Raw genomic sequence first — 12,926 nt, 5'->3', positions numbered from 1 at the left:
TAGAAGTAATGAGTCCACTAAGACCTTCAGTGATTTAAAAAATTAAATTAAAGTATTTTTTAACAAAATAAAAGAGTTCAAGCACATACATAATACTACAATTGCTTAATACTATAACAACTCCTAAAATTCCTAATTAACCTGACTCCCAGTTACACACCCCCTTTAAGGCAACAATCCAAAATAAAATTTAGATTTTTTAAAAAACCCAGCAAGTTAACACAGAACCCACTTGACAGTGAAATTCTCCAAGACAAAGGGAGTGTTATCAGTAGTGTTAAAGGGACCTGACATGACCCTTGTTCTGCTATTTACACATTCTGCTATCTTACCTTTATGCCGCTGTCAGCACCTTCTTTGGTCTTTAACACTACCATTAACACTTCCTTTGTCTTGTGTTCATGACATATTTGTCAATCTCCCCTGAGCTCCCACCTATCCCTGACCTTCTATTTCTCTCCACTTGCTCCACCCCTCCTAAACAGCATAAAATCCATCACAAGATTACCTATGTTTCTCTCTCCACAGATGCTGCCAGACCTGCTGGGTTTTTCCAGCATTTTCTGTTTTTATCGCATGTACTTTGCTAACTCTCAATATGTCCTCTCACCTTCAAAGATCCACGCACTGCACCCCCAGGTCCCTCTGTCCCTGCACACCCTTCAGAACTGTTCCATTAATTCTATATTCCCTCTCCCTATCCGCTCTGCCGGAATTAATCACCTTGCACTTCTCTGTATTAAATTCTACCAAGCCACTTGTTCTGCCAACCCATATATGTCCCGGCGCAGTCAACTGGTATCATCCTCACTGCTTGCTGCACCTCCAAGTTTGGTGTCATCAGCAAATTTTGAAATTTTTCTCTGTCATTTATATCTATATGAAAAAGAAGTAGTGGTTCCAGAAATATTTTCTTTCCTTTAATCTGTCCCTCTCTTTCTTCCCGTGTGCCTCAGTTGGTAGCCCTTGTGCCTCGGAGTCAGAAGGTGGTGCGTTTAAATCCTGCTCCAGGACCTGAGCACAAAAATCTCAGCTGACGCTCTAGAGCAGCACTGTGGGAGCACCGCACTGTCGGAGATGGTGTCTTTTGGGTGAAAACATTAAACCCAGTCTCCTTCTGCAGTCTTGGCTACAAGTAAAAGATCAGACATCATTATTTTGAAAAGAAAAAACAGCAGGGGAGTTTCCTCTGGCATCCTGGCCAAAAGTTTTGCCCCTCAGCAACACCACATTGTTGTTTACGGGGTCTTGCTGTGCACAGATCAGCTGCTGTGTCACAACAGTGCCTATGCTTCCAAAACATGCTTCATCGCCTGTATGGGATTTCTGGTGGTCGTGAAAGGTGCCATACAAACGCAACTCTTTATCTTTCATTATTTGTTTTGCCTTTTTGTGTTTTGTTCTTTTTCTCACTCTCTCCCTCTTTCTCTCTCTCTCTCCGAAATTTGCTTGGGGAGAGAAAGGTTAATTTGAGAAATGACCTATTTGGCAGGCGATGGGTAACTAAAGGATAGAAATAGCTGGGAAGGTGGAGTCTTATTACAAATGTGATATGGATGTGTTCTGTCGTTTAGCTTTTTAAGGTTCCTTTTTCTCTGGTATCCAGTTCGCTGACGATAAATCAGGCAGATGGCAGGAGTTTAAACTTCCTTCCCGTCCCAGGAGAGCGCGCTTCAGCCAAGAGACTGCATCAGGAGTGGCCTTAAACCAACGCACGTGTCACTAGTGAAGCCAGGGCAGGAGCAGCTGGCAGAACTGATCCCTTCTGTAATAAAAGCAGAAAATGCTCGCAAGACTCAGTAGGCCAGAAGAATGAGAGGCAGAGTTAACGCTTCAGGACAATGACCTTTCATCAGAACTGGAGGAGATTTACGGGGCTCGAAACAAGAGTAGAATCAGGGGACAAAAAAAGAGGGGGAAGAATAAAATGGAGGTTCTGCATTCGGCTGGAGGGCAAGAGCGATTGAAATGAATTGGAGGATTTCCTGACTTTGATAGGGAGGTGGGACTGAGCTAGGAACTGCAGACATACTGACTAAGCCTAGGCCTTAGGAGGAGCCAGGAGCCAGGTAGACCTGCGGAGCGACAGTGTGACAGAAGTTCTTGTGCGTGGAACCGGAGGTGGCTCCTGAAAGCCAGAAAGAGTGGTGGGGCCACTTTGGTGGGGTGGGCGGAGGATGTGGTGGAGAGAGAGGGCTGGTCAAGAACCCTTCATCATTGCCCACAATGGTTGTCAGATCAACCAAATGTGGCTTTCAAGGGCCACCTCAAATTCCACACACAAGAACTGTCGCTCCTCAGGTCTACCTGGCTCCTGGGTCATCCGAAGGACTAGGCTCAGTCAGTATGTCTACAGTTCCTAGCTCAGTCCCACCTCCCTATCAAAGTCAGAAAAACCTTCAATTCATTTCAATCACTCTTGCCCTCCAGCCGAACGCAGAACCTCCATTTTATTCTTCCCCCTCTTTTTTTATCCCCTGATGCTACTCTTGTTTCGAGCCTCGTAAATCTCCCCCAGTTCTGATGAAAGGTCATTGTCCTGAAGCGTTAACTCTGCCTCTCATTCTTCTGGCCTGCTGAGTGTTTCTAGCATTTTCTGTTTTTTATTACAGAAGGGATCAGTTCTGCCAACTGCTCCTGCCCTGGCTTCACTAATGACACGTGCGTTGGCTGATAGAATAACAGAATCCGGCAGCACAGGAGAGGGCCATTTGGCCCATCAGACCTGTGCTGGCTTTTTGAAAGAGCTATCCAAATTTTATCCCACGCCCCTGCTTTTTCCCCATAACCCTACAAATTAGTTTGCTACAAGACCATGTCCATTTAACTTTTAACGGTATGTAATCTGATTCCACTGCCCTTTCAGCAATAATGTTCCAGACCTGAATAACCCTCCGTGTGAAATCATTTCTCCATATTTGCCCTCCAGTTCTTTAGCCAATGATTCTAGTTCCACAACCTCTGGTTATTGACCCACAGATGAAACAGTTTTCCCTGACTTGTCCATCAAAATTCCTTCATAATTATTTTGGACACCCCTGTTAAATCTCCCCTCAGCCTTCTCTGCTCAAGGGAACAATCCCAGCTTCTCCAATTTCTCCATAGACCTGAAGATGGATTTAGTTTCCAAACCCACCACCTCCCCCCACACCCCCCCACCCCACCCCACCCCACCCCACTCCCCACAGGGTTTATGTGCAGGGTTATGGGAAAAGACAGGAGACTGGCACTCAGTTAAAATGCTCAGAGAGCCGGTGCAGACACGATGGGCCGAATGGCTTTCTTCCACACCATCACGATTCTGTGAACAATGAGCTGGGATCTCAGTGCTACCGATCTCCAGCTAAATTGTGGCAACTGCCATATTGGAAGCTGGCAACCTTTAGGTGTACAAGGAACCCAATACCTGAAATCGATGTTAGATATATTTGTGAGTGGTAATTGAGCTCCTGTCACCAGTTAGAACCCCTGTCTAAACTGGTCGGTGAATGGGAATCGTGTTCCTGAAAGAGACAGCCCAGAAAGAGGTAAGAAAATCTTTCATTGAAAGCTTTCATGAACGGTGTTAGCTGTGGCTTGGATGGTAGTACTTCTTTGTCCCTGTGTTAAAAGACTGCTGTGGATTCAAATCCCAATTCGAGGGCTCAAGTGTATCTAGGCTGACACTCCCAGTGGAGTACTGAGGGAATGCTGCACTATTGGAGGTGCCATTTTTTTTGAATAAGACTTGAAACCGAACCTGCCCTTTCAGGTGGATATCGAACATCCCACTGCTCACTGTTTGAAGATGAGCTGGGGAGTTCTCAGTGTCCTGGTTGACCTATCACTCAACGACCCCCTAAAACACAGCCTGGTCAATATCATTTTGTTGTTTGTGGGAGCTTGCTGTGCTCAATTGACTGCCTCATTTCCCACATTACAACAGAGACCGCGCTGCAAAAAAGAAAACACTCCTACGGCCAGAAAGCTCTTTGGGGTGTCATGAAGTTGCGATAGGCACTATAGAAATGCAGCTGGAGAGGGGAGGGAGGGAAGCATTGAAGGAAACTATTCGGATTTGTTTTTACATTCTGAAGATTGCTGCATGCAGTTAACCAAATGGAGCGAGTAGTTTGTGGCAGGCTTTAGGACTTGGGAGGAATCTACAGGAGCAATAGGATGCCAGCACTCAGCCAATCCCCAGTGACTGCAGAATGTACATAACTTCTGGCTGTGGGACCCTGCGCTTTGAAACGAGAATCTGTAATTGACTGAAGGACAAATTGACAGTGTTGTATTGGTGTCTGTTTCTCCTCAGTTGGCCATTGGTCCAGCTTTGGGAGGGACTAAAGAACATTGAAACACTGGGAAGACGCATAACAGGGAGAATGGATGGGGTGTGCTTCAGTACAACTCAGGATAGAAAGGAAGGAAATATACTTGCATTTATATAGCACCTTTCACAACCTCAGGGCATCCCAAAGCATTGTCTGAACAATGAAGTCATTTCTGAAGTGTTGTTACCTTTGTATTGTAGGGAAATATGGCAATCAATTTGCGCACAGCAAGCTCCCACGAACAACAATATGATAATGACCCCATGATAGTTTAGTGATGTTGTTTGAGGGCTAACTGCTGGCCAGTTCAGCACCAGGAGTGTTGGCCTTCATCTTGTGCTCAGGTCTCTAGAGTGGGGACTGAATCGCTGACAACAATCTAACTTAAAGGTTAATCAGCCGCTGCGGACCCAAATAGATAGAGGGCATGGTGACCCGTGAACCACTTGGGTTAAGGAACTCAGGAACAGGAGGAGGCCATTCAGCCCCTCAAACCTTTTCTGCTATTCAATTAGATTGTGGCTGACCTATATCTTTACTCCATTTACCCACCTTTTTCCATAACCCTGAACCCATACCAACAAAAATCTATCAATCTCAGTTTTGACATGTTCAGTTGGCCCTTACATGCCTCAACAGCTTTTTGGCTGGAGAGTTAAAGATTTCCACTCCACTTTGCATGAGGAAGTGCTTCCTGACATCACCCCTGAACAGCCTAGCTCTAGTTATTAAGTTACGCCCCCTTGTTCTGGACTATCTCCCACCAGAGGGAATAGTTTCTCTCTATTTACCCGATCACTTAAACTATCTTAAACACATGGCTTTCTTTCTCGCTTTTACTGGTCACCTGCCTGTTACTGTTTATAAATGTTTAATTTGAAACATAAAGAGAGCTTCTATCACCATTAGAGTTGCCAGCTGTGATTAGATGTTTTCCTTGAGGTTTCATCACATGACTTACCCGCACACTCCAGCCATTAATCAGCCAACAGGTCCACCCTTGTGACCCATCGCCTTCCTACCCCAATTGGAAAGCAAAATGACTCATTACCCAATTGGATGGTGTTTGACTGTCAGCCAGTTTTCTCCCGTCTTCAATATTTTGATGTCAGCTGAAGAGAAATGTTCAAGAAAATGATGGCGATGATTATTCTCCAGGGTTGCGCACAGCAGCGTCCTGGAGATCGATCTTCAATTCCTGGAGACTCCTGGCTAATCCTGGAGGGTTGGCAACCCCAATCTCCATGGATGTCTTCACTATCTATTTGATTTCTCTCGTTAACCTGCACAGTATAGGCTGCTGAATTTTCTGCTTCCACACATAGTTGGCTCATCTAAAGACACACTCACTGACCGTTATACCTGGGCACTCTGTGTTTGGGGTCCTCTAACTCTCATGCCTCCCCACCAATCCCCGCCCAAAACCCATCCAGCATTAAAGTCAGGACCACTCACTTTGAGGGACACTTGTTACTGGGAGCCTCCAGGTTCCCCCCCCACCCCCTCCAAATTCCACACCCTCCCGACTTGGAACTATTTCAGCTATTCTTTCATTGTAGCTGAGTCAAGATCCTGGCACTCCCTCCCTAACAGCACTGTGGGTGCACCTGCACCCGGCGGACCGTGAAGGTTCAAGGTGACGGCTCACCACCGCCTCCTCAAGGGCAATTAGGGATGGGCAATAAACGCTGGCTGAGCCAGCGACGCCCACATCCCATGAATGAACAACAGCAAAGCAAAGTGAAGCATGGTTTGAGGTGTTTCGGCAACTTAAGGATTTGTGTATCTTCGAGCGTACAAGAAGGCGCGACTTCTATGTAGAGAGGAGACTTTAAAAATGATTTCAACAGGTTTTCTTTAATGAAAGACATTCTCCAAGTCAACCCGCTTTCCCAAAACATCTGTTCATTCTCGCTAATTATAAATTCACTAAACTGGCTACTCTTGACTGGTGTGAAGGGGTGAAGAACTGAGAAAATAACAACAATCTTTTGAAGATCTTGTTGATCCTCGTAATTAAGGTGTTCTTTCCTTCAACCTATAATGTGTATTTGTTTTGATGTGTTACTTCAATGCATTTCATGTTGTTTTCAGTAAGCCTAAATAAGGTGGTAAGGACATAAGAACGAGGAGCAGGGATTAAACTGCCCCTCGAGCCTGGTCCGCCAATCATTAAGATCACGGCTGATCTTCTACCACTTTCCCGCCCTGTCCTCATGTCCTCTTTGCCACCTCATTGATGGGGAAATGAGGGAAAACACTGAGCATGCATGGAAGGTCAGACTGCTTCTCAAAAGTGAAATGGCAGGTTATGATGTTTTGCGGCTGTGATCCTTCACCACAACTGAAGATTGAATGATGGAAAGTGTACACCCAGAATGTCATAACTTCTCTTCCTTCTTCCTGATGCTCACTGACATGATTTCCACCAATCCCCTGTTCTATTCTCCCCATCCTCCAGCTCGGGCCTCTTGCACATCCCCGATTTCCTTCTTTGCCATCGTTGACGGCTGTGCCTTCAGCTGCCTGGTCCTAAGCTCTGAAGTTCCCTCCTTCTCCACCTTTCTCTCTGCCTTTAAATGCTGCAACCTGTCCCTTTGATCAAGTTTTTGGCCACCTGTCCTATTATCTCCTTATGTGGCTTGTTGACAAATTTTGTCTCATGACCCTCCCATCAGAAGAGGCTTGGGACCAAACGTTCCCTATAATTTTGTTTCAGAGTTCACAGACGATTTAATAAATGTGTGGCCCCTTTAAATGTTTTTGCACTGCTGTGCATGTGCAATCATTCAAAAGAACCAACATGCGGCCGGCCTGCTCGGGGACTTTTTAAAAATTTATTTATGGTATGTGGGCGTCGCTGGATAAGCCAGCATTTATTGCCCGTCCCTAATTGCCCCTGAGAAGGTGATGGTGAGCCGCCTTCTTGAACCGCTGCAGTCCATGTCCATTTTCGCAGGGTTCAATTAGAGAGAACATTGTTTGGGGACGTTTTACTACCTTGAAAGTGCCATAAAAATTCAAGTTTAGCTTTGAGAGTTTATGATGCTATTAAAAACCAGGCTATCATGATGAACAATCGTCCCTCAACCAGCATCACTACAACAGATTATCTGCTCATTATCACATTGCTGTTTGTGGGATCTTGCTGAGTGCAAATTGGCTGCCTCGCTTCCTACATTATAACAGTGAAATTATAGCACTCCAAAAAAGCACTCGATAAGTTATAAAATGCTATGGGATGGTTGTGAGGCTTGAAAGGGGTTATAGAAATTAGTCTTTCTTTCTCGTTTTTGCTGCTGTAATTGTTCAAGGCATTGCATTTTTTTTTCCAAGTGTTGGTGATTCTCATTTCAACCTCAATTGGATTCTGACAGAAGGACAAACAAGGAACACCCCATCTAAAACCATTCATGTATGTTTGCCATGCCAGTGTTGTGAATTTTCAACTAGATGCCATGGGTGAGCCTGAAACTAAATGCTGAAAAAGCGCAGGCGGTCCAAGTGAAAACGCTGAACTTTTTCTGAAGCCTTCTGAAGTCTAGACTATCAGATAATGTGTGTGTTGGCAGGAACATGGGGAATACCTAAGGGTTAATCTTGGTATATAACCATTAAATTTATTGAGTTGGGGCATAGCAATGACTGTGGATAGATTAAGGTGTTTAACCAGCAGGTTAAAAGGAAGAAGTCTGTGCTTTAACTCACCTTTGCTCTGAATCCCTTCAAATATTCTCCACTTGCCTGGATGAGGGGCTCCAACAACACTCAAGAAGCTCAACGCCATCCAGAACAAAGCAGCCCATTTGATGCACACCTCAATCACCGCCTTAAACCTTCACTCCCCCTGTCACTGGCACACCATGGTTGCCGTATGTACCATCCACAAGATGAATTGCAAGCAACTCGTAAGGCTATTTCGGCAGCACCTTCCAAACCCGTAAACTCCACCATCTAGAAGGACGAGGGGAGGAGATGCATCGGAACACCACCACCTGCAATCTCCCCTTAAATCCACACACCATCCTGACTTGGAATTACATTGCTGTTCCTTCACTGTCATTGGTCCTAGACCCTGGAACTCCCTTCCTAACAGCACTGAGTGTATGTATACCACATGGCCTGCAGCAGTTCTGAAAAGGCATATCAGGATGCACCATGGGATTGCCCAGGCTTGGCCAAGTTGTGGATATAAGTTTTAAAAGTGTCTGCAGTTTAAAAAATCTAGAATGAATAGGGTCTTTCAGCCAGCCCCGGAAGCTAATGATTAGCCCATTGTCAGTCCCTGATAAAGCTAAAGGAATGTGACCTTTAGGTCAGGATAAAATAAAGTGATGAATGGTCTATGAGTTATTACTGTAATAAACTGATAGCTTGACGTCAGAGTTAAGATATGCAGAATGCTAGACACTGCAGTGAAACGTCATGATAGATAAGCAAAGTACATCTTTAGGAACATCACTTGTGCTAATGTTCAGATCATTCCGTGATTGCTTTACAAATTCCTCGGGAACTGCTGAGGTGATGAACAAGTCATTCTGTATTTATGTTGTAAACTCGTTTGTAATTAAGGGTGTACCAATTAGACATACAAGGTAAGAACATTGCGAGTTAATGATGAGTCACTTGAAAGATGGTACATATAACCGACAGAAACTGTATAACTTTGAATAATGCCCTTTTAAAGCATCCTGAAAGAGCATTCCTCATGTGTGCACACTGGTACTAAATAAAGAATGGCTGCTGAATCTACATACAGTTGACTCTGTGTTGAGTGTCTTGTAGATACTCCACAACAGTTCAAGAAGGCAGCTCGTCGCCACCCTCACAAGGACAATTCGTGATGGGCAATAAATGCTGCCTAGCCAGTGACGCCGACATCCTGTGAACAATGAAAAATAGGCCCCCTTACCCAACAAAAGCCTATTATATAGGGTAAGGGGACCTATTTTTCATTGTTCACAGGATGTCAGTGTCTTGAATACCTCCAATCGTTGCTCTACCGTCCACAGGCTATTAGAATCTTAGGTCGTGGTGGGGACGGGGCCATAAGATGCCACGAGCCATTTTAAGCTCCCTTGGCTTCGGCGAGAATGTAAAACCCACTGCTGTAAATTTTCGCCCTTAGAATTGAATGATAGGGCACCGAAAAGGGGGTTATTCAGCCCATTGCGCTTGTGCCTGGCTCTTTGGAAGCATTGACTAATTAATCCCGGTCCCTCAGCTTTCCCCCCCCAACAACCTGACAATGGGGGAGAGAGTTTTGTGGGAGATTTCTATTACCCTTTAGTATGGAAAAAGTGCTTCTTGATTTCCTTCCAAATTTCCAGCCTTCTCTGTTTTCATTTAAAATGTCCAGTGTAATGTTTCTCCTCCATGTGGAAGGCATGCAGGACAAAGGCGTTAACTTTCCTTTGTTTCTCCTGGGATCTATTTGCAAAAGGATTTTTTTGGCAGCTCCGCACACTGTATATTTCTGCAACATTCCCTCCTCTTTTTGGTTCATTCACTGGTAAGGCCGATAGTTAATTGCCCATCTCCAATTGCCCTTGAGTAGCTGCTGGTGACACTTGCTTCAGAAGGTAGTTAGGAGCCAACCACACCACTGGGGGTGATTTTGATAAGGTGGATTCAAAATTGGCTTAGTTGTAGGAGACAGAGGGTGATGACAGAAGGTTGCTTTAGTGACTGGAAGCCAGTGTCCAGTGGCGTACCACAGGGATCTGTGCTTATTATTTGTCATTTATGTAAACAACATAGATGACTATGTGGGGGGTAGGATTAGTAAGTTTGCGGGTGACACAAAGATTGGCCGGGTGGTTAACAGTGAGGTTGTGTGTCTTGGGCTACAGGAAGATATAGACGGGATGGTCAAATGGGCAGATAAGCGGCAGATGGAATTTAACCCTGAAAAATGTGAGCCGATACACTTTGGAAGGAGTAATTTGACAAGGAAGAATTCAATAAACGGCATAACACTAGGAAGTTCTGAGGAACAAAGGGACCTTGGCATGAGTGTCCATAGTTCTCTTAAGGTTGAGGGGCATGTTAGTGGGGTGGTTAAAAAGGCATATGGGACACTTGCCTTTATCAATCGAGGCAAAGATTACAAAAGTAGGGAGGTCGTGTTGAAGTTGTATAGAACCTTGGTGAGGCCACAGCTGGAGTACTGTGTGCAGTTCTGGTTGCCACATTATAGGAAGGATCTGATTGCACTGGAGGGGGTGCAGAGGAGATTCACCAGGATGTTGCCTGGGATGAAACATTTAAGTTATAAAGAGAGGTTGGATAGACTTGGGTTGTTTTCATTGGAGCAGAGAAGACTGAGGGGCGACCTGATCGAGGTGTACAAGATTATGAGGGTCATGGACAGGGTGAATAGGGAGCAGCTGTTCCTCTTGGTTGAAGGGTCAGTCACAAGGGGGCATAAGTTCAAGGTGAGGGGCAGGAGGTTTAGGGGGGATGTGAGGAAAAACTTTTTTACCCAGAGGGTGGTGGTGGTCTGGAATGCGCTGCCTGGGAGGGTGGTGGAGGCGGGTTGCCTGACACCCTTTTAAAAAGTACCTGGATGAGCATTTGGCACGTCATAACATTCAAGGCTATGGGCCAAGTGTTGGTAAATGGGATTAGGTAGGTAGGTCAGGTGTTTCTCACATGTCGGTGCAGACTTGATGGGCCGAAGGGCCTCTTCTGCACTCTGAGATTCTGTGATTCTGGGGGGGTCTGGAATCATATGTCAACCCAGACTGCAGGACAGCCGGTTTCTTTTCCCCAAAGGGGGATTAGTGAACCAGGTAGCTTTTCTTTCACAATGGTCCACTAGTTTTACACTCACCGTTACTGAGATTATCCCAGATTTCTTTCATTAATTACATTTAAACTCTCCAACCCCCATGGTGGGTTTGATCTCATGGACGGACTTTTACACTGGCCGGATCTTACGGCCCTGCCGAAGTGAAAGGACAGTTGAATGGCTCGCTGTGTTTTACAGCCCCACCCCCACCATGATGAGACCATGAAATTCGGCCCCGTGTCTTTTGGTGGAGACCCCTGAATTACTGGCCCAGCAACATAACCGCTGGGCAACTATACCCCTACCTCATCTCGATGTGAATCGCAATGAATATTTATTTGCAGATGCTCTGCCCTCGTGTGTATGCAAATAGTATTCACAAATCTGCAGAGCCAAAACATTGATAAATTACAGCAATTAAAATTTTAAAAGATTCCTGTCTCTGTTGTGCAGTAACAATGCACAGAACTGACGTTGATCGCATATCTGGCAAAGTGCCCCAGGCAGCAACATCTTACATTCCTGCGATGCCTTTAATGTAGAAATAAATGTCCCCAGGTTATCACCACGGTTCAGTGGGTAGCGTTCTCTCTGGCCTCCATGTCAAAAGGTTGTGGGTTCAATCTGCACTCCAGAGACTTGAGCACATAATCCGAGCTGACACTCCCAGTGTCGGTACTGGTTGAGGGAATAGTGCATTGTCTGAGGTGTCGTCAGTTAGATGAGACGTTAAACTGACGCCTGGTCTGCCCCTCTCAAGCAGGTGCAAAAGACCCCAAGACATTACAGGAGAGTTCTGCCTTGTGCCCTTGTCAATATTTAGACCTGAACCAGTGTCACTAAAAGAACAGATTGTCTGGTCATCATCTCATTGCTGTTTGTGGGAGCTTGCTGTGCACAAATTAGCTGATGCATTTCCTACATCACAACAGCGACTACACTCCAAAAGTATTCTGTTGGTACAAACGTCTTGAGCTCATGAAAGGTGCTATAGAAATGCAAGTCTTTCTTTATTCTTCCATCGATAACCCCTTGAGGATGTTCACATCAACCTCAGAGCCTTGACAGAATGCTGAGTAACATAACTTGGTCTTTACAAAGTTTCCACTATCCCTTCCACCCAGTGGTTATTATCAGATTGTACCTTGGTATCTCTGCCTTCCCCTCTAGAACGTTCTCTTCCTTCTAGCCTCTTATCTTGTTCCATCCCTCTGACTTTTCCTTCAAAATCTTTATTGTCTACCACACTGTCAAACCTTACCCAAAGTTTTTCACTCAGGTATCATAGCTCCTTTCCTCCCTCATTCTTTGTCCTAAGTTACTCATCATCAATTTCAATTAGAACTCCCCTTAAACTCTGCTCTGAATTTGTTGAACTTTCTAGACCTTTCCTACCACGTAAGCCACTGCCTCAACCTTGCAACCTCTCATGGCCCCTCTCCTCCCAATCTTGATGACCAACGAGGCCAGCTCGGAACTGGTTCGCTAACATCCTCTCAGGAAGGAAACGCGTCCTTACTCAGCCTGGGCCTGAATGTGCCTCCAAGCCCACGCCAATGTGGTTGAAGCACAGCTGTCTTCAGAAGTGGCCTGATAAGTAACCCTGTTTGCACCTCGGGATGGGCAATAAATGCCGGCCTTGCCTGTCAACTCCTGGGAACTATTATTTTTTTATGATTGAGAAAGAAACAGCGAATTGACTTATTAACCGTGCTCAGAAATGCTTTTCAAAATTTAAGCAATTTTGTTTGCAAGTTTAACTCTCATGAATTAATTAATGTTGAATTTTTCAGTTAAGCCCTTGTGTGGCTCACAGA

Source organism: Carcharodon carcharias, chromosome 8 (genome assembly GCF_017639515.1).
Source record: "Carcharodon carcharias isolate sCarCar2 chromosome 8, sCarCar2.pri, whole genome shotgun sequence".
NCBI lineage: Eukaryota > Metazoa > Chordata > Chondrichthyes > Lamniformes > Lamnidae > Carcharodon > Carcharodon carcharias.
The sequence above is the reverse complement of the archived record's forward strand: the minus strand, read 5'-3'. Positions refer to the sequence as shown.